Source organism: Aegilops tauschii, chromosome 1 (genome assembly GCF_002575655.3).
Source record: "Aegilops tauschii subsp. strangulata cultivar AL8/78 chromosome 1, Aet v6.0, whole genome shotgun sequence".
NCBI lineage: Eukaryota > Viridiplantae > Streptophyta > Magnoliopsida > Poales > Poaceae > Aegilops > Aegilops tauschii.
In genome coordinates this window covers 160,027,952-160,048,353 of record NC_053035.3, presented here as the reverse complement: position 1 = coordinate 160,048,353, position 20,402 = coordinate 160,027,952, and positions in this window count along the sequence as shown.

Below are 20,402 nucleotides of genomic sequence, written 5' to 3'. Positions count from 1 at the left end.
AATCCGAGTCCATCTTCGTACCGGCTCCTCCCGAAGCAGTCAGATCCGACTCGGGGGCTGCAGCAGCCGGCTCGGGGACTTCGGCAGGCGGCACGGGGACTGCAGCAGTCGCACCCAGCCCGGGGACTCCACAACCCGGCCCGAGGGCTGCAGTAGTCGGCCCAGGGACTTCACCAAGCGGCTCGGGGACTGCAACAGTCGCACTCGGCCCGGGGGCTGCGGCAGTCAGCCTCGGGACTTCAACAATGCAGCAAGCGGCAACTAACACCAGCCCGCCGCCTCCCAACCCAACCGCCCTAGTACAAGTGGTCGTAGTGGCAGTAGAAGAAATTCAAGCACCATCATGGGCACAGCCCATCCTCAAGTTTCTGGTGAACATAGAGCTGCCGACTGATGAGATCTCGGCCCGGCAAGTGCAGCGCCGAGCAGGAGCCTACACGATAGTAAACAAAGAGCTTGTTAGACGCAGCGTGACTGGGGTCTTCCAGCGCTGCGTAGAACCAGAGAAGGGCCAAGCAATCCTCAAAGATATCCACCAAGGTGAGTGCGGCCACCACGCGGCCTCCAGATCCCTTGTCGCCAAAGCTTTCCGCCATGGTTTCTTATGGCCGACTGCTTTGGAGGACGCCAAGGATCTGGTCAAACGCTGCAAGGGGTGCCAGAAATTCAGCTCCAAGCAACATCTGTCGGCTTCTGCACCCAAGACCATCCCCCTCACCTGGACTTTTGCCGTGTGAGGGCTGGACATGGTGGGACCATTCAAGACAGCACGCGGCGGCATGACCCATCAGCTTGTCACCGTAGATGAGTTCACCAAGCGGATTGAAGCAAAGCCAATCAAGAACTGAACGGTCCAACTATTGTGACCTTCATTGCAGATATCACCGTCCGATATGGTGTGCCACACAGCATCATCACCGACAATGGCACGAACTTTGCCAAGGGAGCCTTGGCCCGTTTCTACGCGACGCAGGGCATCCGATTGGACTTAGCGTTCGTTGCCCATCCGCAGTCAAATGGCCAAGTCGAGCGAGCAAACGGCCTCATCCTCTCCGGCATCAAGCCCCGACTGGTCGAGCCACTGGAGCGGTCGGCCTGCTGCTGGATCGGCGAGCTGCCGGTCGTCCTCTGGAGCCTCCATACCACTCTGTACAAATCAACCGGCTTCACTCCATTCTTTCTCGTGTACGGTGCCAAGGCCGTCATCCCAACTGACATTGAGTTTGACTCACCTCGCGTCACCATGTACACGGAAGCGGAGGCAAAGGAAGCATGAGAAGACGGCGTCGATCTGCTAGAAGAGGGCCGGCTCTTGGTACTCGGCCGGTCTGCCATCTACCAGCAGAGTCTGCGCCGCTACCACAGTCGGAAGGTCAAGCCAAGATCCTTCCAAGAGGGAGACCTTGTGCTCCGGCTGATCTAGCGAACAGCCGGCCAACACAAGCTCTCGTCCCCTTGGGAAGGCCCCTTCATCATCAGCAAAGCGTTGGGCAATGACTCCTACTACCTGATTGATGCACAGAAGCCCAGAGCACGCAAGAGAGATGATTCGGGCAAGGAATTGGAGCGCCCATGGAATGCAAATCTCCTCCGAAGATTTTACAGTTGATTCAGTATGTACCACGCTACCTTTTGTGTTAAGCACTAAGACATCGGGTCCCTCGAGGAATACTCGGGGGCTACCCTTTTTATCTATATGATAAGTTCTATGCCTATGAACGTGTCATTTCATTATTCTGCCTGGCACCGGGTTCGACCAGTCGGCCCGGGGGCTCGCCGCCTTGTACTATGTTAATGCTACCTGCAGTCGGACAAGTAATGTGCCGGCACCTAAGCCCCCTCTTGCCATAAGCCACAGCTCGCAGAGCGACTGTCCAGCTGGCAAGAGTTGAAGGCGTGAAACGGTGCCCACACGAAAAATGGCTAAGGACCAAAGCATTCGCATAGGCCAAGCCGGCTCCTCGCCTCGCCGACCGGCTGTTGAGAAGTCGGCCGGCCGGTTTCTAACTTAACTTGCTAAACTCTACCAACGGCTAAAGTACTTGCCTTCCCAAAACGGCCAAGTAGTTGACCCAGCCACAGACCGCAGAGCGGCTGTCCGGCTGGCAAGACGGCAGCCAAGGGAAGGCGGTAGAGGAAAAAGCCAAAGGAGCAGAAAAGCAAGACAAGTCGGAAATCGGCAAAGACAATTTACATAGCAAAAGGCCCTCGGCCAGCATTCAATAGGGTTTGAATACACCCCCAGCGGGTGGATCTGCGCAAACTTAACAATTTTGTTCAAGAGATTACAAAACAGGAAAAAAAAAGATAATTTGGCCGCCTAGGCCAGAGGAGCAGCAGCCAGATCGGAGGGGTCGGCGGAAGTCGAGGCTCCGGGTGGTGGAATGGCCGCCTGGTTGGTCTCGGTCTGTTCAGCACCAGCAGTATTCGGCTCGCCGGCGTGCTGTCCGTTGGTCGAGACTTGGTCAGGTTGAGGCCGGCTGTCATCTCCATCATCCGGTGCATCGTCTTCGCCGTCCTCGTCCTCCTCCTCCTCACCTTCATCGCTGGAGGCGATCTCCTCCACCGAGTCCTCGCCGTCTTCTGGGTTCAGCCCGAACCAGTTGGGCGGCGCCCTCCTCATTTAGCTCGGGGAGGAAGACACTAGTGTCCGTGTACTCGGCGATCGCCGCGGCGCGATGATAGAGCTCGGGCGCCACCGCCGCCAACTCTTCGCTGGCTTCAGCACGGAGAGTGGCCAGCTGGTCTAGGTTCAGCCCAGGGTACCACCCCTTGACGAACTCCAAGGCCCGCCGTGCACCTTCCCGGGTGGAGGAGCCTTTCCACGCCTTGATGCAACCGATGGCCACCTCTAACCAGTCGGAGGTCCGACTGGGGGTGCGCAGAACTGGAGCACCCGGCCAGAGGGCAGAGACCACCTGGGCTCTGGCGCGCTGCAGACGGCGGAGAGCCCGATGCGCCGGCTAGAGACGAGCTTGGATGGCGAGTAGCTGCTCCGCGAGGGTTCGAGGGGCGTTGGGCGCGATTTCCGCACCAGCCAGTCTCCGCTCGTCACGGTGAGCCTCGACGGCTTGGCTGGTAGCGACGGCGTAACCAGGGAAATTGTCGTGGAATTGTCACGGCAGATGTCCTCATGCAAGGACTTAGTCGTGGAGCCATCGCCGCTAGGAAGCTTAAAGGGGTTAAACGGGACAAAGGACACGGATATTATACTGGTTCGGCCCCTTACGTTGAAGGTAAAAGCCTACGTCCAGTTGAGGTGGTATTACTTAGGGTTTCAATGACCAGGAGCTAAACCGCTCTGCTTGGCTATTGATCTGATCTTACTTGTCCTGAACCGCCGCCGGGTCGTCCCTTTATATAGAGAGGTTGATGCCCAGCGGCTCTCAGAGTCCCAGCCGGCTTATAACAGTTTCCGGCTCGGACTCTTAACTATTATTGCCTTACACTACAAGTCTTGCCATAACGGTGGTCTATCACTACGGGCCTTAAGCCGCCTCCGGGTATTAAGCCCATTACTGAACCGCCATCCTCAAGCTTGGTACTGGGCTTCACGTGATGATCATTATGACATAACCCGGCCCCTCCTGGGCGGGTGACTCTAATGGTTATATCCTCAACATTAGGCCCCAGATTGATTTGAACCGGTTCATGTCAATCTTCAATACCTTTAAGAGAAAATCTTCCGGCTTCTGCTCGTGCGAAGGTTATAACCCGCCGTGACGTCATCTTCTGGATTCTTGGTAACCCGCCATGACGTCATCTTCCATTAAATTCATTTTTTATTTTGTCATATCCCAACGGATCTTATCTTAATGACCATCCCGAGAATCGAGGCGTTTCTGCGGCAAGATAATCATGTCTTCAGCCTCCTCGTTTCTCGCGCCCATTTACCAGCCGTCCCTTATAAATAGGCCCGGCCCATAACCCTTTCGTCACTCTTCTCGATCCATCGTTTTCCTCCTCTGACGCCCCAGAGCTCGAGCTCCGACGCCGCCGCCGCACCCCTCGTCTTCCTTAGCCTCGGCCGCTGCATCATCCTGAACCGGTCCAGAGAAACGGCGGCGACCTCCGCTGCTCATCGGCACCAGTAAGTCCTTGCTACTCCATATAGTAGATTCGCATTAGGGTTCCATGCTTCTTCCCTGTTCTTCGTAGTTTCATCTCGATTTCTTCACAGTTCCTCCACCGAGGCTCCTTTTGATCCGAAAACGGTACAGATTCGCTGCGGTAGTAGTTTCTCACCCATTTTTATGCTAGTAGATCCCTTTTGCCTGAAAAAAGACCTCATTTAGAGCTTATGAACTCCTCTGTATCAGTTTTTTAGGTCTAGAAATTTTTCCTTTTTGGACGATCGTTTGATCCAAAGTAATCCCTGCAATCTGTGAAACTTGTTTGTGCAACACTTAGACAAAAAAACTGCATCTGTTAGCCATGGCGGCTCATATCGCCTGCTTAAAAGAGACCCTGCTTTGTGAAATCTCCGGCTCACTCACAATAGAGTTAAATAACTTAAATTGCTTACGATATCCACGGCAGCTTAGATAACCTGACACAGTTAATCATATACCATTAGGCCCCTTCATAAACCGCCATCTTGAATACTGAACTGAAATCTTCCTCCGGCTTAAATTTGAACCGGGAATTCTCTTTTGTCATAGGCTTCCATTTTCCAAAATGCCGCCCAAGGCTCCCAAAGCGCCCATTACGTGCAACTGGGTGAGATCCAACGTTACTGATAGCACCTTAGATGACTTCGTAAAAACGGGTTACCTGCCTAAGAAGGAGGTCATGTCCTACCGAGCTCCTGACCCGTCCGAAGAGAGACCTCAACCAAAGGACGGAGAGGTTGTCATATTTGCTGACCACATGAGCCGGGGCTTTGCTCCTCCTGGCTCAAAATTCTTCAGGATTGTTCTGCACTTTTTCGATCTGCGACCTCAAGACATTGGACCCAACTCCGTGTCGAACATTTGTAACTTTCAAGTGTTTTGTGAGGTTTACCTTGGAGAAGAACCCAGCCTGCTACTCTTTAGGGAGTTATTTTACCTGAACCGCCAGAATGAATGTGCCACGGGCCTAGCTTGGAACTTGGTGGAATCTCAATCCAACGACGGAGAGATTGTCTCTTTCCTTATGCTGAGCCGCCAAGCCACCCGAAGGACTGGAACCAGACATGGTTCTACTGCCAAGATACTTCTCCGGCTGATGAGAACCCTCTGCCCGGCTTTCGCGCCCTGCGTCTGGAGTCAAATCACCCCCTGCCAGACAAATTATCTCAAGCTGAGCATCAACCGCTTATTCCCACCATCAACAAAATCAAAGCTCTTCTGGGAAACGGCCTAAACGGCGTTGATCTAGTCCGGGTCTGGATTGCTTGGCGGGTGATTCCTTTAAGCTGCCGCCCCGGCTTGATGTGTGAGTACACAGGCCGTAAAGATGATCCTCTACGGCACAGTCCAGACGACTTACCTGAGGACGTTATTGACGATACAACCAAGTCGCTTCTGAACGAGAGCCTGGCAGATTGCGGGAGAGTGGGCTTAAGCCCTTTCTGCAAGACTAACCCGGCTCCTGCGGTAAACCATTGACCTGAATGCTTCTCCTTTCATTTTAACGATTTTGTCTTAGCTTACTAATCTTTGTTGTATTTTACAGGCTAATGATAAATTCTGGAAGGTCAGGTACGACCATGAAGCTGCTAAGAAAGCCAGGAAGGTTAAAAAAGCCGCCAGGAGAGCCGCTCCCCGCAAGAAGGGGAGTAAGCCTAGCGCCTCGGACCTGCTTCACCTGGAAGACACCTCCGAGTCAGAGGTAGCCCTTGATTCTTTAGTCTCCTTTTTTAACCGTCTTATTGACACTGATTATCAGTAGGAGGATACCGGAGCGAGTAACCCGGTGATTGAAGAGGTAACTATACTTTCCTCCGACTCGGAGCCCTTGCCAAGACTGAAAGTCCGAAGAGTAACCCGGAAAGTAAGATTTTCACATCCTTTAGCTTATCAAGATCCTCAATTTCTTTTCAAGCGACAGATTCATGAGAGTCGGAGGCAGACCCGGACTAGCAAGGACGCAGACCTCTCCTCCGGCTTACCCGAAGCATCAAGGAAGCGCCGGACCGAGGTTATCTCCAACTTATATCCTTTTCATCCTTTGGCGGGCGTCACTCGTCAACCACTCAATTCTTCTGACTCAAACTACCAGGGAACTTCACCTTCCTCCGGCGACTCAATGCAGTCTAGCTTGCCGGCCTTCAAGACCGCCCCCGGGTAATGATGATCAGCTTACTTTGTGCTTATCTTACTCATGGTTTTGCACTAACTCTTTGACTTCCAGTGCACAAGTAAAGCCCAGGAAGAGGGCGAAGAAAAGTAAGCCGGCCGAAGAGCCGGTCTTGACTGAACCTAATGCCTCTGCCCCTGAGCCGCCGTCTGCACCAGCTCCGGAAACCACCACTGCCCCATCTGATGAGCAAGTTATGGAGGGTTCTGATAACCCGGAGATCCCCAGCCTGGCTCATCCAGATGACCCGGACGTGGTGATTACCCGGACCAAATTTGTTGAACCGGGAAGACCCACCGTGCTGGCTAGGTGCTCTGCCAAGGAGGAACTTCTGGAACGCCGCACAGCCAGGCTGGACATTACTAACTATGCCAATCTGAGCATTGGAGATATTGTCGCTGGCTATATTGGTCAAGTGCACAACAGCCGGGACCTGGAGATTGACATGGTGAAGAAAATACAGCAAAAATCTGAGGTACGACTCCCTTGCTTACTCCATAGTCATCCTTACCATGCCAGCCCCCAAGTCTATTACTTATGATGGAATATGTTGTAGACTTAATACCGGCTTAATAATTACTGCAAGAAAAACGGCTTACCTGGTAACACTCACGGGCCGGATTAAACAGCATAATTGAACCGGTCTTTACCTTATGTTAATCAAGTAGTTGAGCAACTTTACACATTAGCCCCCAAGTGCCAAGTGTCTTTGCTTGCAAAGTGCTTGGGACTTAATATTGCATTATAATCACCTTAACTATAACCCGGAATTTGTACAGGCCGCCTGTAAGAAATTTGAATCGGAAATCTCTAATCTGAAGAGCCGCCTGAAGACCCAAGAAAGTGAAACCCAAAAAGCCAACTCCAAATTTGAACTCAGTGTATCTGCACAAGAGAAACTGAAGAAAAGGTTTGAAGCAGAAAGGAAAGCCTGGGCAGATGAAAAAGTTGCTTTGCTCAGTCGGGCCGAACAAGCGGAGGCCACTCTTACTAAAAGAACCGCCGAGCTATCCGGCTTAAAACGCCATGTCTCTCAGATGGTCTCCGCAATCTTTGGTAAATTTCTAATCAGTTTACATCGTTTAGTTCCCATAAACATCTCAATTGCCAACAGCTCACTTGACTTTGTAATGCAGGTCCCAGGAGTTCCAATCTCAACCAGAGCGTGCTGACTAAGCTGAAGGCGGTTTACACTTTGGTGGAGCAACTTTACACCGGGTCACAACGTGCTTTAGCCGTTGTGGCTCTGTCCAATGAAGTTCCCACTCACCTGGCAGATGTACTCAGGCGGCTTGCCGTACTTCCTCAGCGCTTCCAAGAGCTGAGACGGGCTTCTGCAAGAGCCGGAGCCATAGCCGCTCTGAGCCGGGCCAAGGCATTTCTACCGGAGCTAGACCCGGCCGACATCGCCCTTGGGTATCCCAGCTTGAAGGAAGACGGCACCCCCTTTGACCAGAATGACTTCGCCGCCTGTGTGAACAGCGTACGCCCTGTGGCCACTTTGATTGTCAATGACACAGATCTTACCAAATATCAGTCGGGCTATGACGCGGAGAATCAGAGAATCCCAACACCACCCTATGAGGCAGTCAGCCTGATTCCGCCAACTCGTAAGCATACCTTCGCCCCTGAAGTTGACCCGGCCGGGTTAATTGATGATGAGGCTCAATTTGAAGCTTTGAGCGGCATTGACTGGAAATCATCAACCTTCCAGGTCATGGAAACAACCGGAGGAGCGGAGAGGGATGAGCCGGAAGCTTCAACCCAACAAGCACTTTAATTTCGTAGGCGGCTCATGGTTATGCCTTAGAAACAATGCCTCACCTTTTGGACTCGGGGAGTCCTGTAATAGAGTAGGACAAACACTTAATTTTGTCGTGCCATCGTACACGTGTGGAGCGCTCAACTCTGTTTAGGCTGCTCTTTTATATTCCTCTGGGTTATATTTGATCATTTGCTTTCCTTAAGCTTAAAGAGCTGTCTTTAATTGTCCTGCATAGAAAACAAATCACAAGTCTCTAGGCGGCTGCAAGCCTTCAAGTACACTTCCGGTTTATGTAACCCAAATAATAAGGTTGAGAACTCAACTCCGGTTCACCAGCACCTATAATGCTTATTGTATGCTATCAACATTATTAATCAAAGTTAAGCCGGTGGACAAAGAACCACCCTTGAACACTTTTGATATGATCAAAAGAATTTGTTGCAAACCAAGAAATCAAAAACTTAGGGGCTTCTGATTCGAATACGACCAGAGAACCGTCCCAAAGGGGTTAAGCTAAGATTCGAATGCGATCATATAGCCCCCAGTGGCTTTGGCGTTGCCGATCAAGAGGGTACCGACAGCTATGTTCTCTTTGGTTCGAATACGACCTATGTTTGAACAGGAAGCCCCCAAATGACCTTGAGAGTTGTTTAACGACGCTGATTCGAATACGATCCATGTCGGTTCCCAAAGGGGGTTGAGCTATGATTCAAATATGATCAAGAAAAACTCCCCAATGAGCTCGGCAATATGCCAATCAAGTGGGTATCGACAGCTATGTTCTCTTTGGTTCGAATACGACCTATGTTTGAACAGGAAGCCCCCAAGTGATCATATTATTAACGGCTAGATTCGAATACGATCATAAGCCGGATCAACCTCCAAGTGACCATGTAAAGTTGTAATGGAAATAACAATAATACATTTACCTTTTGGAGGAAAAAAGGACAGAGGTCCTGCTTTATTATTTATCACAATATATACATGGCTATAGAAATATGCACATTATGAGAGCCGGTGGCTCAAGTATAATAAGGCCGAAGCTGAGCTATGTTCCACGGCCGACGGGTCTCTTCCTCCGACTTACATGAATCTTTGTGCTCCCGAACATCGATAAGGTAGTATGACCCGTTGTGCAAGTTCTTGCTGACCACAAAGGGCCCTTCCCAAGGCGGTGATAACTTGTGTGCGTCTGTTTGATCCTGGATGAGCCGGAGCACCAAATCACCTTCCTGAAAGACCCTGGACTTAACCCGGCGGCTGTGATAGCGGCGCAGGTCTTGTTGGTAAATCGCCGAGTGAGCTGCTGCTACATCACGCTGTTCGTCCAACAAGTCAAGAGCATCTTGACGGGCCTGCTCATTATCCGCCTCAACATAAGCCGCCACTCGAGGCGAGTCATGACGGATGTCTCTAGGGAGGACCGCCTCCGCTCCATAAACCATGAAGAAAGGCGTGTAACCCGTAGACCTATTAGGAGTAGTATTGATGCTCCATAACACGGAGGGTAACTCCTCCACCCAACAACCCGGCGTCCGTTGCAAAGGGACCAAAAGCCGGGGCTTGATGCCCTTCAAGATTTCCTGATTGGCTCTCTCAGCTTGACCATTGGATTGAGGGTGAGCCACTGATGAAACATCAAGCCGAATATGCTCTCGTTGACAAAACTCCTCCATGGCGCCTTTAGACAGATTGGTACCATTGTCAGTTATAATGCTGTGTGGAAAACCAAAGCGAAATATCACCTTTTTCATGAACTGAACCGCCGTGGCTGCGTCACACTTACTGACGGGCTCTGCCTCAACCCACTTTGTGAACTTGTCAACCGCCACCAAGAGGTGGGTCTTCTTATCCTTGGACCTTTTAAAAGGCCCAACCATATCAAGCCCCCAGACCGCAAATGGCCAAGTGATTGGAATCATCCTCAACTCTTGAGCCGGCACATGAGCCCGTCGTGAGAACCTCTGACAACCGTCACATTTACTGACCAAGTCCTCTGCATCAGCATGAGCCGTCAGCCAATAAAAACCATGACGAAAAGCCTTGGCCACAAGGGATTTTGAGCCGGCATGATGGCCACAATCCCCCTCGTGAATCTCACGTAAAATTTCTTGACCTTCCTCAGGGGAAACACAACGCTGGAAAGTTCCAGTGACACTGCGACGATGCAGCTCGCCATTGATAATTATCATTGACTTAGACCGCCGGATTATTTGTCTGGCCAAAGTTTCATCCTCAGGCAATTCTCCCCGGGTCATGTAAGCCAAGTATGGTACTGTCCAATCTGGGATAATGTGGAGAGCCGCCACCAACTGTGCTTTCGGGTCAGGAACAGCCAAGTCTTCCTCTGTAGGCAACTTAACAGAAGGGTTATGCAAAATGTCCAAGAAAGTATTAGGCGGCACCGGCTTTCGCTGAGAGCCCAGCCGGCTTAATGCACCAGCCGCCTCGTTCTTCCTACGATCGATGTGCTCTACTTGCTAACCCTGAAAATGTCCAGCAATGGCATCAACTTCGCGGCGATAAGCCGCCATGAGGGGGTCCTTGGAATCCCACTTGCCTGACACTTGTTGGGCTACTAAATCTGAGTCGCCAAAGCACCTTACCCGGCTTAAGCTCATCTCCTTAGCCATCCGAAGACCATGGAGCAAGGCCTCGTACTCAGCTGCATTGTTAGTACAGGGAAACATCAACCGTAGCACATAGCAAAACTTGTCACCTCGAGGGGAAGCTAATACAACTCCAGCCCCCGAGCCCTCCAATTGCTTGGACCCGTCGAAGTGAATAGTCCAGTATGTATTATCCGGTTTCTCTTCAGGCACCTGCAACTCTGTCCAATCGTTGATGAAATCCACCAATGCTTGAGATTTGATAGCAGTGCACGGCACGTATTTTAGACCATGAGGCCCAAGTTCTATAGCCCACTTAGCAACTCTTCCTGTGGCTTCTCTGTTTTGGATGATATCTCCTAGGGGAGCAGAACTAACCACAGTGATAGGGTGACCCTGGAAATAATGCTTAAGCTTCCGGCTTGCCATGAATACCCCATAAACAAGCTTCTGCCAATGTGGATACCGTTGTTTGGACTCAATGAGTACTTCGCTGACGTAGTAAACCGGTCGCTGAATCGGATACTCCTTACCCGCTTCCTTACGCTCCACCACCACAGCCACACTAACAGCTCGTGTGTTAGCGGCTATATGCAGCAATAAAGGCTCCTTGTCAACAGGAGCAGCAAGGACTGGTGGCTCAGGTAGCTGTCTTTTCAAATCCTCAAAAGCAGCATTAGCCGCATCATTCCAGATAAAGTCATCTGTTTTCTTCATCATCTGGTACAGTGGCATGGCCTTTTCACCCAACCGGCTTATAAACCGGCTCAAAGCAGCGATGCGACCCGCCAGACGCTGGACGTCATTTATGCACGCCGGCTTAGCCAGAGAGGTGATTGCCTTGATCTTTTCCGGGTTAGCTTCAATGCCTCTGTGAGAAACCAGAAAACCCAAGAGCTTTCCTGCGGGAACACCAAAAACACACTTGGCCGGGTTAAGCATCATCTTGTAGACCCGGAGATTATCAAAGGTCTCTCTCAGATCATCTATCAAGGTCTCCTTCTCTCTGGATTTAACCACGATATCATCCACATAGGCATGAACGTTGTGCCCAATCTGGTTATGAAGACAATTCTGCACGCAACGCTGGTAAGTCGCCTGTGCACTCTTGAGCCCAAAAGGCATAGACACATAACAGAAGGCTCCAAAGGGAGTGATGAACGCCGTCTTCTCCTGGTCCTTAACTGCCATTTTGATCTGATGGTATCCAGAGTAAGCATCCAAAAAGCTTAAACGCTCACAACCCGCCGTAGCATCAATAATTTGATCAATACGGGGGAGAGCAAAAGGATCAGCCGGACAAGCTTTGTTTAAATCCGTATAGTCCACACACATCCGCCAGGTGCCGTTCTTCTTGAGCACGAGCACCGGCTTAGCTAACCATTCTGGGTGAAAAACTTCAACAATAAACCCGGCCGCCAAGAGCCGAGCTACTTCCTCACCAATGGCTTTCCGCCTCTCCTCATTAAACCGCCGGAGGAATTGCCTAACTGGTTTAAATTTCGGATCAATATTGAGAGTGTGCTCAGCGAGTTCTCTAGGTACACCCGGCATGTCAGAAGGTTTCCATGCAAAGATGTCCCTGTTCTCACGGATGAACTCGATGAGCGTGCCTTCCTATTTCGGATCCAGATTGGCACTGATGCTGAACTGCTGGGATGAGTCACCTTGAACAAAGTCAACAAGTTTAGTCTCATCAGCTGACTTAAATTTCATTACCGGCTCATGCTCCGTGGTTGGCTTTTTCAAAGACGTCATATCTGCCGGGTCAACATTGTCCTTGTAAAACTTCAACTCCTCTGTTGCACAAACAGATTCAGCATAAGCCGCGTCACCTTCCTCACACTCCAAGGCTATCTTTCGGCTGCCATGAACCGTAATGGTCCCATTGTGACCCGGCATCTTGAGCTGCAAATACACGTAACACGGCTGTGCCATGAACTTGGCGTAAGCCGGCCGCCCAAATAAAGCATGGTACGGACTTCTTATCTTAACCACCTCAAAGGTTAGTTTTTCCGCCCTGTAGTTGTACTCATCTCCAAAGGCTACTTCCAGCTCGATCTTACCGACTGGATACGCCGACTTACCGGGCACCACCCCATGGAAAACAGTATTGGACTGGCTGAGGTTCTTATCAGTTAATCCCATACGACGGAAGGTCTCATAATAGAGGATGTTGATGCTGCTACCTCCGTCCATGAGCACTTTAATGAATTTATATCCCCCAACCTGAGGGGCCACCACCAAGGCCAGGTGACCCGGATTATCGACCCGGGGAGGGTGATCTTCCCTACTCCATATGATAGGCTGCTCAGACCATCTTAAATAGCGGGGAATCGCCGGCTCAACAGCATTTACAGCCCTTTTATGAAGCTTCTAATCTCGCTTGCACAGGCTGGTAGTGAACACATGATACTGTCCACCATTGAGCTGCTTTGGATTGGTCTGGTACCCCCCCCCCTGCTGTTGCTGCTGATTACCCTGGCCAGATTGCTGATTAAAACCCCCTTGGAAACTCTGAGAATTGGGATTTGAGCCGCCGCCCGGGCCATGAAAACCGCCGGCGCCTGAGCCGCCGCCCGGGCCATTGTTGCCATTAAAAGCATTGGAATTTTTGAAGGCCTTCATGATTGCGCAGTCCTTCCATGGATGAGTGGTCGGCTTCTCCCTAGAGCCGTGCCTTGGACAAGGCTCATTCAACAACTACTCAAGCGTCGGGCCTGACCCGCCGGCTCGGGGAGGTGGTCTCCCCTTACGTCGGTGGTTGTTACCCTGTGAATTGGCGTTGGCCACAAACTCCATACTGCCATCAGCCTTACGCTTGTTACCTCCCTGGTTCACCGGGTTATGCTGAGGGCCCTTGCCATTGCCGTTCTTCTTTCCCTTCCCTATCCTTTCATCATCCGACACGGGATCCTTGGTACTATCAGAGTCGGCGTACTTGACCAGAGCCGCCATCAGCGTACCCATATCATTGCAATCGCGCTTGAGCCGCCCGAGCTTCATCTTTAGGGGCGCGAAACGACAATTTTGCTCCAACATTAAAACTGCAGAGCCGGCATCCATCTTATCAGACGAATGTATTATCTCTTTGACCTGGCGAACCCAATGGGTTGTAGACTCACCCTCCTGCTGCTTGCAGTTAGTCAAATCCACAATTGACATAGATTGCCTACATGCATCTTTGAAGTTTTGGATGAACCGGGCTTTTAGCTCTGCCCATGACCCGATAGAATTAGGCGGCAGTCCTTTCAACCAAGTGCGGACAGTTCCATCCAACATCATGGTGAAGTATTTGGCCATTGCCGCTTCGCTGACCTCTAGCAACTCCATAGCCATCTCGTAGCTCTTGATCCATGCTCCAGGTTGTAAATCAGCCGTATAATTAGGTACCTTCCTAGGTCCTTTGAAATCCTTGGGCAGACGTTCATTACGGAGAGCCGGGACCAGACAAGGGACACCTCCGGTCCTCGTAGGTATACCCGCCTCTGTAGAAGCCGTCGGATAAACCGGGAGGGGCTGGTAAGCCGTTAACTGAGGCGCCTGCTCTGCCTCTTGCCGTGCTCTGTCTTGGTCTACCGCGTTAAAGGCTCCGTTATGAGCTGGGCCGTGGCCCGCTGGCAAGTCACGGCGCCGGACATTGCTTGAGCAGGTCGCTGAGACCATGTGTCTGCTATAACTTGGGCTCCGGCCTGGACGAGGGGTTGAATGAATCTTGTCCCGGCTATATGAATATGCCTCCTGTTGCGCCAGAGCCGTCTGAAGAAGTTCTCTGACCTGGCGGGTTTCGACCGCCGTTGGAGAGTCGCCATCGATTGGGAGAGCCGCCAGTCGCGCCGCCACGGCGACCATGTTTTCCAACGGGTTGGCATAATGACCCGGTGGTATTGGCACGTACTGAGGCGGGGTAGTGTTCACACGGGGAGGCCCCATCACTTGCGGCTGAAACGGCATTCCAGCCACGGGTGCCGTGATCTCTGGCGGGTTACTGGGTCCTGCACCAGGCGTGTTGAAAAGGTTTCGAGGATCGTAAACCAGAGGGAGTCGAGATTGAGCCTTCTGATGCCTCCTTCTCATGATCTCATTGGATGCGTTCTGATCCATCGTGAGCCGGAAAGACTGCGCCTGAATCAGCTGAGTCTGGGCGTCGAGAGCCGCCCGCTCTGCAGCCATCCTGATCCCTTCCGCTGCTAGATCTTCCTTGGCTCTCGCTATATCCAGTTTTAACTGTGCCACCTCCGCATCATGCTGAGCTTGATCCGCTGGGACGACCGTAGCAGTTAACAGGGTTGTCATCTTATCTGTGAGATCCATCAGCGCCTGAGCCGGCGAGTGCGCAGGGCCTCCTGCCCCAGCAGCGGGGTTTTGAACAGGTTGTGCGCCGGCCATGAAGATCCCGACCCGGCTGGGCGGCTCAAAGGGGTCCGGAATACTGTCGCCATCGGAGCCGCCCCTGAGCCTGCCATCTTGAAGTTGATATAACGAGTTGGTCTCGTCTGGGGACGACCCGCCGTCAGAGCGAGCGGCCGTCTCATCGCCAGATCCAGATCCTTCAGAGAGTCCTCCATGGACGCATCCCACGAAAGCACGCTTCAAAGCAGGCAGAGTCCGGGCGGGTCTTGCACGCTGAGCCGTCTCGATGGGGTCGGCGCAGTGGTCCGGCTCAGGGCCCGGCTCGCCAATCTTGCCAATGAAAACGTGAATTCCGTCGAAGGGGACCCGGTACCCGTACTCGATTGAGCCGGCGTCGGGGCCCCAGCCTGCATCGTTGATGTAGAGCTTGCCGCGACGACTTTTGGTCATCCGGCCCACAGCGTATCCCTTGAGCCCTTCGAAGCTGCCCTTCAAGAACTCAAATCCACCGTGCGCTGGCCCCACAGTGGGTGCCAACTGTCGTGCAATTGTCACGGCAGATGTCCTCGTGCAAGGACATAGTCGTGGAGCCATCGCTGCTAGGCAGCTTAAAGGGGTTAAACGGGACAAAGGACACGGAGATTATACTGGTTCGGCCCCTTACGTTGAAGGTAAAAGCCTACGTCCAGTTGAGGTGGTATTACTTAGGGTTTCAATGACCAGGAGCTAAACCGCTCTGCTTGGCTATCGATCTGATCTTACTTGTCCTGAACCGCCGCCGGGTCGTCCCTTTATATAGAGGTTGACGCCCAGCGGCTCTCAGAGTCCCAGCCGGCTTATAACAGTGTCTGACTCGGACTCTTAACTATTATTGCCTTACACTACAAGTCTTGCCATAACGGCGGTCTATCACTACGGGCCTTAAGCCGCCTCCGGGTCTTAAGCCCATTACTGAACCGCCATCCTCAAGCTTGGTACTGGGCTTCACGTGATGATCATTATGACATAACCCGGCCCCTCCTGGGCGGGTGACTCTTATGGTTATATCCTCAACAGAAATACTCTGCACAAGAAAGAAAAAGAAGTATGAAGCCGGACGCCGGCTCATATGACAAGTCGGCAGGCAGAAGAAAGAGAAGGACAACTCACCATTGAGCATGACCTCGATCTCGTCATAGCCGTCCGACAGGGCCTTCTCCCTCTCGACCCAATTCTAGCGCTGAGTCTCAAACTCGGCCTGGAGGGCTTCCTCCGCGTCCTTGAGCTTCTGCAGCTCCGCCTGGTGCTGGTCCGCCTGGTCAGCCAGCTGCTTGGCCAGGCGGTCGTGCTCTTGCTCTATCTTGCTGCGCTCCTCCTCCTTGGCGTGCAGCATGGTTTGAGCCTCGCCTAGTTGCTGCCGTAAGGTGGCGTTGGCTCCTGCAGAAGACAAGAAAGAAAAGGAGATCAGCCAATCAACAAAGACAGAACTAGTTGCCGGAAGATCCAACCCGACTGCTCAGCAGTCGGCCCGAATCTCGGGGGCTACACCCCGCGGGTGCGCTGGCGCGCCCCCACGAGAACGAAGAGCGGAGTGTTTACTCCGGCTGTCGGCCAAATCGGTGGTCCGCTTGGCCAGCTCCTGGACCTGGGAGTTGAAGGTGGCCGCACGGATGTTGTGGTAATCCTGCAACAGAGACAACAGAAGAAAAGAAAGGGTCAGCACTCGGAATTTACCTTTAAGTTCCGAGCCGCCTGCTCAGCAGCCGGCCCGGAACTCGGGGGATACACTCAGTGGGTGTGCTGGCGCGCCCCCACAAAAGAATTCAATAAAATTACAAGAATCAGAAACAAGCGGTCAAGGAACATACCCGGACGGCGGCTCGCGACGCCAGGAACGTCTTCATGTAGTTCTGGAGGGCGGTGCTTTGGGCCTAAAGCAGAGACTGGACTTCATGCGCAGCCTTGTTCAGGACGCTCGTCCCACCCCCAGACGTCCACTCTCGCGAGGCAGCACTAGTGGCCCCCGCCTCTGGGGCCGACGAGCTCAAGGCCCCGATCTCCTGAGGCCACGGCGCCGAAGTCGCCTTCGCCACACGCCGGCGCGCCGGAGTGCGAACAACGGGGGTCGCCCCCACCACCAGCTCGCCGCTGACTTGAGGCGTTGGCGGCATGTCAGGCCGACTGCCCTGGACCTTGCCAGTCGGTGCTTGCTGAGGCACCTCCATCCTCAGGTGGCAGCGTCGCCCCCTTCCCTCTCCATGACCGGCTGCTCATTGCCGGCTCCTCCAGTTGGCGCCGGGATCTCTGGTGCCGGCAGCGCGGAGCGCAGGGGGGTGATAAGCTGTGGAGTCTAGCCACGTGTGGCTTCCTCCGCTTGCGCCTTGGCGGTCGCGTCTGCCCGGGCCGTGGTTGCGGCGTCCGCCTGGGCCTTGGCCGCGGCGCCGGTTTGGGCCTTGGCCGCCGCGTCCGCCTCCTCCTACGCCACCTTGGCCGCCTCCCTCTGTCGTTCCGCCTCCTCCTGCTCCTCACGCACCTCCCACGCGTTCTTCTTCGTCGCCTCCCGGAGGTCGGGGAGCGGGTCTATGAGGCGGGTGTTGGCGGAGCCCTCCGCCCCCCCCCCCCCCCCGATGATGGAGGCGGAGGCCGACCGCTCAAGGGAGAGCGGGGCTCTATTCAAGCAAGGCAAGAAGAACTCAGAGGGAGTTTGCAAAAAAGACAAAGGAAAATACAAGAAAAGACAAGCTCTTACGCGGACACCGTCGGTGGCTGCTTCGGGGCCCTCTGGAACCGGGTCGCCTTCGCAGCGGCCTCCTCCCGCCTGGTCGCTGTGGCCGAGCCCTTGGGTTTCTTCGGCCGGCCGCCTTGCAGCTGCGAGCTGGCTCGGCGCTTTGGTGCGCCGCCTGGTGCAGTCGGCGCTACTGAGGAGCTCACCCCCGCCCTGTTGGCGACCGGTGGGCGGCGCAGCGTGTGCTCCTCCTCGTAGTCGTCTCGCCAGTCCTCGAGGTTGCCTCCTCCTCCGGAGCCGCCTGCCCCGTCACCACCGCCTGTGGCGTCGTCTTCTTCCATGGCGGCCGCCCCCAAGTCGGGGTCGTCCGCATCACTCATAGATCGGTCCGGCAGGAACTCCTGGCCCTACTCCAGGGCATCGGCTGTCGGCTGGGTCGTGAGGAGCTGCATCGTGACCGACTGATCAGGCGGCAAAGCAGAGCCTGACAGACAAAAGAGAAAAAAGAGTTGAGAGCTTAACGCGGGCGGGGGGTGTGCGCGGGAATACGGCCGCTTGCCGAACTGCCACTCCGACTCCGAGAGTTTGCAGTTCGAGATCTCATTCACCATGCGGGCCACCTCCGCGGCCGGCATCTCCCTGGTGGACATCCGGCACGGGTCTCGATGCTCGCTCATCCGGCTGATCAGATGAGGCCGGCCTTGAAGAGGGAGAACCCGGCGCTCCACAAAGGCGGTCAGCAAGTCCGAGGCTTTGAGGCCCTCCGACTCCGTCATCACCCTGAGCCGGGCAACGGCGATGGCGGAGGCGGCCCACAGCATCTTCGGCTTGAAGGTCCAGTTGGTGCGGGGCTCAGCCGGTGGGCCGGCTTCATAAGCCGGCAGGTTGACGAAGTCGATCGCCGGGTTGACGTTCTTGACGTAGAAGTATGATTTTTGCCACAGCTTGACCGACTGCGTCAAGATGACGGTCGGGAAGCAATTCCCAGCACCCGGGTGCCGCACCACGATGAAGGCTCCGCACTGAGCCGCCTCGTTCTTGGCGGCGGTGCCGAGCTTGGTGTAGAAGAATTCCCCCCAGAGCTCGAGAGTGGGGAGAACACCGAGGTAACCTTCGCAGAGCGTGACGAAGGCCGACAGCAGCACCACTGTGTTCGGTGTGAGGTGGTGCGGCTGGAGTCGGTAGAATTGAAGAAAGGAACAGAGGAAGCCGCTCGCCGGCAAGCCGAAGCCATGAAGGAAGTGCGACCGAAAGATGACGCATTTGCCATCCTCCGGCGCCGAAATCTCCTTCGCGGGCGGAACGCGTGCCCGAACATAGCCCTCACCGGGCAGCCACCGCGTGTTGCGGAGGAAAGCGATGAGGTCTTCGAGGACGTTCGAGCCGTCCCAGTCACCGGCCCGCTCGCGCGCCATGGGAGCTCGAGTTCAACGGAGGCGTGGCGCGGCAGCGAGTGCACAAACCTGCGGCGAAGCAGCGGCGCGGCAGAGAGGATGGGCTCGGTGACGACGGGCCGCGGCAGCACTTCGGCGCGGTGCGGGAGTGCGGCAGCGGCAAAGGAGAAGAGGATGAAGAAAATGGCGAAGGGAGAGGAGGGCGCGCGTGCTAGCGCCGCTCCCTCTTCCCCCTACTTGTAGCCACTGGCTGCAAAGCCGAGGGGACAGGGCGTGGGGATCGTGGGATTAACTGTGCCCGTGACCCCACGACCCCGCATTTACCGTGTGGTAATGGCGCGGAGTAATTGCGCCACGGAATCTTAACCGTGCGCCTCGGCCGCACCGGATCCGCGCGCGTGCCGAGGCCCGGTAGTGGCGGGTCCCAGCCTGCGGCGATGTCCCGTCGCGTGCGTGGGCTGGCAGGCTGGCCCGGCAGGCTGGCGCCATGTGGCACGCAGGCAGCGGGCGGCAAGCCTGGCGCGTGGCTGGTGCGCCATCAAGCTCCCGCCGAGACATTTCAAAAACCACCAGGCGGCCTGTCTGGTCACGTCCGATCCTGACAGTCGGCAGTCCGGAAGACGGACGAAGCAAGATTCAATGGACCACTCGGAGTAGGAAGCCACTAAGGCCCCTTGCCTTTTTCAGCCACAGCGCCCCACAAGCTTCGGGGACTACTGTCGGAGTAAATGACCATGGGTAGCCACATCTGCTCCCCATAGCAGTTCAAGACATCGGGGCTGGCTGCGGCCCTCAAGCCTCGAAGACAAAGAGCCGCCTTCTTTAGGCCGGCTGGTTCGAGCGGCCGGCTGCGAGATGGCGGCAGTTCCCAGAAGACAGCCTTGAGGTGGGCCGACTCCTACCAGGCGGTCTCCAGAGAGGCCGGCTCCCAGGAGGCGGCCCCCCACCGCCCCCTTGAAGTTTGAACCACATTAAGACGATGAGACAGGGCGTGGCTACAGTGCAACCTGCCACCCCCGAATCCAGGGCAGAATGTGGCCATAGTGCGGCGTACAGGACGGACATCCCTCGCCCAGCGTGGCACTGTTGCCACAGGGCCCATGACATCACCCATGGCAAAGAAGGCCATGCTCCCATTACGGGCTGTCGGTACGGCCCGCAGGCGGTGGGCCCTACCTATCCGTGAGAAGCCAGAAGGCGGCGAACCCCGACCAGTTGGCGCGGGGGAGGCAGGCGCCCCCCTCCCTTAAAGTCTGTGCGCCATTAATCAGAAGAGACGGGGAGTGGCTACAGTG